The sequence below is a fragment of the Mchenga conophoros genome, linkage group LG5 (genome assembly GCF_057382185.1).
Source record: "Mchenga conophoros isolate Kocher_MC1m ecotype Shallow Benthic linkage group LG5, M_conophoros_male_GT1.1, whole genome shotgun sequence".
Classification (NCBI taxonomy): domain Eukaryota; kingdom Metazoa; phylum Chordata; class Actinopteri; order Cichliformes; family Cichlidae; genus Mchenga; species Mchenga conophoros.
The window spans coordinates 37,744,705-37,750,704 of NC_140530.1; positions in this window are offsets into that span (position 1 = coordinate 37,744,705).

Sequence of the window (6,000 nt, forward strand, 5' to 3'; positions counted from 1 at the left end):
ATTTGAAGCAACTATAAACACTTTTGCCTTTAAAAACCACGTTATAATGTGCTCTGGCACATTAACCCACCAGGACTCATACAAATAAAAAAGCTGCGATCACAATATTATGATATCAACTGATCCTTTCAGTCCTGTAAGCTGTGAGATTTGGCCTCCATGGATCAGACTTGTTTGTTCACCAAATCACACAGATGTTACATGCAAAAGTAAATCTGCCTTGATGGCAGGACTTAAAGTTTCCTACCAGGACATTGCCCAAAGCATCTCACACACTGCGTCCTCCAAGTCACCTTTTATCCCATAGTGCATCCCTGTGCCAGGTGTTTTCCAGGTAAGCGATGATCCAAACCCCGTCGTCCACATGATGTTAAAGAACATGTGATTGATCAGACCAGACCACTTTCCTCCATTGCTTCATGGTCCACTTCTGATGCTCACGTGGCCATTGTTGGTGCTTTCAGTGGTGAGCAGGGGTCAGCGTGGGCACCCTGACTGTCTGCCCCATACACAACATACTGCACTGTCTATCAGAACCAGCATGAAACCTTATGGCAGTTTGAGCTACAGTAGTTTGTCTGTTGCATCGGACCACACGGGATGACGATCACTCAAATCATTAAACTTTTTCTTTGCTTCTAACATCAACTTTGAGGACAAAGAAGAGAAGATCAGTGCTGTTCACGTCAGCTGTCAGTGGACAGACTGTTATACCTGATCAGTGTGAATCAGTCATTAAAGGTATGATCCCTGTACATCAGAAACCGTTATTGTAACGCCTCTTCATAAATGAGGAAGTAATTCCAGACCCATCAGTATACCACCCACTCTTTCAGGAACGGTAGGAAAGGTTACAGCTGAACGGCTGATGAAATGGCAAAAGTACAGATATTCTGTACTTAAGTAGAAGTACAGATACTAGTGTTAAAAAGTATTCAGTAAAAGTTGAAGTACCAGCTCTGAAATGTACTCAAAGTAAAAAGTATCTGCTTGGACGACATTACTGCCAGCTATTTCTGTGCAAAGCTAACTGAAACTTGTGCTACATTAATGTAACAATAAAATGATGTCAGTAGATTTGAATAAAAACTGTATTTGAGTCTAATTCTAATTGTACTCAGATTGAATCAGTTCATTAGAACATCAGCAGAGAAAAAGAAGGAAGATTATAGAGGAAAAACAGGAAGTTTATCCTGCACTAACCTGCTCAGGATTTTCACGCAGCCTTTAAAAATGACACAGTTAGTGCTAGTACACACTGACTTTTATCCAAATCAGTCCTCACAAAATCACATTGCACCTGTTGCTATTATACTGACTGATTTTAATCTCACCACTGTGCTTTCTGTAGTTTTTCATTGCATCCTTTTTATTATCAATTCCTTCTTAAAATGTATTAATTAGTACTGTGCAACAGGAGAGCAATTTTGTTGTATTATCATTCATAAAATAACAATAATAATCTTCCAAAGAGCTTTTTTGTATGAATAAACTTGACATAACTTCAGGTTTGAGGCTCATAAACATGAAAAAGACGTTTAAGAAGAACAAATCTGTCAACAGCATCAAATCTTAGTGGTAAATGGGCTCATGTGGGCACGACTGACCACACTTGGTCAGCACTTTTTTGTGCACACTCACCCACTCATGCAGCCTTATATGATATCCGAGAAGCACTTTGATTATATGGCACATACGAACGATAAATCAGACACTTGTTTCCTGGTACTTTGTTCTGGTCAAAGTACTCGACTCAGTTTAAACACAACTGCTGCCAACAGCTGAAGATCTGTTTGCCTTTGTTTTTGTTATTTTCACCCTGATGCTGGCATGTAGTAGAGATGAGTGAGTTTCATGACACCAACCTTCAGTCCACAACTGTCACTGGAAACTTCTACGCCTACAGATTCTTTATGAAGTCAAGATAACGTGCTGTACAAAGGCCGACGTACAAGGCTGTTATTCCACAGGCTGTGACATCTGGGAAATCAGGGCTTCTGTACACAGTCAGCTTGTTGTGAAATCTATTTTCTTCACAGGTGTGTCATTCAGAGGAAAAGTGGGAGTGCCGGGATTTTCTGAAATCTGTAAAAATAACAATAATAAAAAGATAAAAAGAGGGAAACGTGTTTTAAAAAGTACAAAATCTGTGTTATAAAACATGTAAAACAAAAGTCTGAAATAATGAAAATTTATATTCATATTGATTTCTGAGGAAGACAGTAGGACATGAAAAACCTTCTGTCCAAATGAAGCTTTACATTCACAGCTGACTTCCTGTAAACTGTCAGCAGGAAATCTCTGGGATCAGGTTTACAGACGTAAAAACCACATGCATTAACTCTTATAAAAACATTTCAGCTTCCTGTGGAGACCATAATAGGGTTATAGCTCAGCTCAGTGGGTGGATGAATCATAGCTCACTTTATGCTTTGAATTTCTTTGGACACAAACTGTAACCACGCCCACATTCTCAGGTTCTCAGTAAACATTTTATTGCCGGATATAAAAAAGCTCTAACAGTTATTTAAGCTGTTGTGAATGACGCGTTATGTCATAAAATCTGAAGTCTACCTGTTGATTAAGCTAAATGAGACACTGTGTGTTTTTATAATTCAGCTGAAGGCTGTGAGTCACACTTTATAACACTTCTATTGCACCCTTACATATGATAACATGACAGACTGAAACTGACCAAAGTCAAAAAACCTGGAGCTCATGAAATAGTGCAACACAAAAGTCTATGAAAGACACTGAAGCTCAGCAGACAGTTCTTCAACCTTTCAGGGGGCCGACCTGGAGGTCGAGGGCACAACGGTCCATAGTTCAAATGTTCAGGGGGCCGGCCAAGAGTCCAACAGTGGCCACGGAGCAGATCAGGGGGCCGACCACGTGGTATGTGGCGGTGGCTAAGCGGGCATGACTGACCACACTTGGACAGCTTGGCTGGCGGTGACATGGGCGTGTACGAAAACCCTCGGGTGGCTTTGCAGGTGGTCGACGATAGTGTGAATGCGAAATGTGACACCTTGGGTGGTTTGGTGGGTTTCCGTGGACGGGCTGTCTTGACAGGCCCCGGACGTGGACGTGCTGGACGTGGACAGGGCTTGGCAGGCAGGATGAGACCAGGCATGGCGACACCTCTGGCTGGGTCAAGACGAGACCCGGTGGCAGCATGGTGGCTGCAGGCGATGGAGCCGGTGGTGGCGCTGCAAACGAAGGTTTTAGCAGACTGATGAACCTCTGCCTCTGTAAGATCATCTTTTTACACCTGATCACATCACTGACCTGCTTCCGTTTTACCAACTGTTCCTCCTGCTGTTTCTCACTCAGCCTTGTGTCACCTCTCGTTGTCGGTGTGCAGATCCCTGTGCTCTGTTTTTATTTACAACTTTTTAAATTCTGGTTGCACTGTTAAATGTTAGAACAACATTATAGTCATGAGAGCCCCATGTTGGTTAACACTTCTTTCCAGCAGCTTCTTGATTCTGGACCTGCAATCATCTGCAGATCTTTACTGTATCAATGCACAGGTTTGTAGAATCAGAGCTCTCATTGTTTAAAAAAGGTGTGAATTTGAAAATAGATCCACGGTTATGTGATCCAGTGTAATTTTGTAAAAGTTCACCACTTTGGCACAATTTAAAATTACTGTGTGTCAGCAGAGCATTTGTTCAACCCTCTTGGTCTTCACCCGGAATAAACATTTTTGATGATCTGTTCGACGCTCAGGGCCTTCGTTCATTTCAGGACTTAAGGACACTTTTTCCCTTCCTGCGTCTTCTTACTTTGTGTACCTGCAGCTCAGATTTAAAAGCATGTGTTTCCCCTGGGATTCTCCCCTCCATTCTCATCCCATGCTGGACTGGATCTTGCCCAAATCTGACAGATCCTCTGTTTCCATAATTTACAACAAATGAGCCGAACATGATGTAAATCCTCTGCCCACTGAATCTACTTGGATTAAGGAACTGGGAGAACTACAGGTTGATATAGACTGGGATACAGTGTGGACTAGTCTAAGTTTGACTTCTGTGAACTTGGCACATCAACTAATTAATTTCAAAACCATCCACAGAACCTACATTACACCCTACAAGAGATCACAGATGAAGCTACAGGCTCCATATCACCGTCACATGTGCAACGATTCATCACCAGGCTCTTACACATGTTCTTACACATGTTCTTACACATGTTCTTACACATGTTCTTACACATGTTTCACATGTTTTGGGCCTGTCCAGTTATATCTGACTTTTGGGGCTTTGTGAACTCTGTGTTATCTGAGGTACTGGAAGTTTTTTATATCCTCAACCCTGATCTTTGTCTCCTTAATGATTCCTCTGACATCTCCTTAAAACAAATACAATGCAAAATCTTGTTTGCAGGATTCTCATCCACAAAGAAGATAATTACAAAGCACTAGTTCAGTCCTGACATTTGAAATCATTCTTGATTGGATGTTTTCTTTGTATCGTTAACCTTGAACTTACCACTGCAGGATTAAATAAAGCTCGACCCACAACTGTCGAAGCTTGGAAAACCTTCTCATCCAAAATTATCAGCTGGAAGAGGCAATAACTGGTTGTAACTTGTGTGCGTTCTAATATTTGTATTTCCACCGTATTTTTTTCTTTCCTCTCTCCATGCCTTGTGACCAGTGTTGTTTTAGGGAACCAACCCTGCTGTAAATCAATAAAACATTGATCACAAAAGAAGGTGTGAATTTATTGATTTAGTGATGAGTCGTGTTTGCTGTGGTGATAAGTTACTGAATTAAAACTGATTTAAAAATGTCCAAACACTACAACATGTATTAACTGTAGTTCTGATGTGAAGAGACGCCACATCATGTAAATCTAAAGAGCTTCTTTTTCTCTGGATAAATAAACCTGACGTTAAAATAAGTTTGTGGTTCATAAACACTGTAAAGCACAGACTGCATCAAAGCGCCCTTTATTCCATCCATGCATCACATCGTTGATCACACAAATGAAACATCACATTATTTTGGGGCATCTCGCTCAAGGACGCTTTGCTAACCTGGCATCAACCTGACCTAAGTAGTGGAGACTCTCCTACTCCTCCTCTCTTCCTCCTCCTCCTCTTCCTCTACAAAAACCTTCACAGACCTGTTTCCAGTCTGTCTCCATGTGCCTGCAGTTTTTCCAAGAAGGTTTAATAAAACTGTGCAGAGTTATATCTGAGTTAAAGCTGCTTTAACTTGTCTTATTAGCTGACTTTTTAAAGACTTTATCAAAGAAAGTATGTGTGCTTCTCCTGCTCTGAGATTGAGCCTGGTGCCACGTAAAGCTTCTATATGCTGCACTTTGTTGTGGTTAAAGTACTCGACCATTTTAAATTCATCACTGTGGATCAACCCACAATAAACAAGAAGGAAGAGAGCCGACTCTGTGTACCTCTGTTTAGGTTTGATTTTCACTCCCATGCTGGCCTGTAGTGGAGCTGAAATGATCTTCAGAACTACAAACCACAAAGCCTCGTGGCTGCTGCATCGGCCCAAACCTCTGCTCTCAGAGTCACAGACACAGTTTCTTCACCTGTAAAAGGGCCGTGATGGAGAGGACGAGGTCTAAAGAGGTCACAGCTCCAGTAACGCTCTCCTATTTAAAATACCTGAAATGCATCAGCTGTCAGTTTTCACTTTCACATGAACACGTGTGACAAATAATTAGTGGTGCAAAACGAAAAAACTGGTAAAGCTGCATTCTTCACTCACTTTCATAGAAGTCTACGAAAGAAGGCTGCATCGTGAATGTCTGTGGTTTCTGTACAACCACAGACGTGTGAGGCTGTTAATCCTGTCAGTGCTGGAAAGTCTGGTTTTCTGGATGACGGCCAGTTTGTTGTGAAATCTGATTTCCTGACAGGAAGTCTGTTGTTCAACTGGAGTTAAAAATCTTTGTTCTTTTTAATAACTTTATACTCTGGGTTGTAACATCGTTCCTCTATTTGACTTTTAGATGAAACTGAATC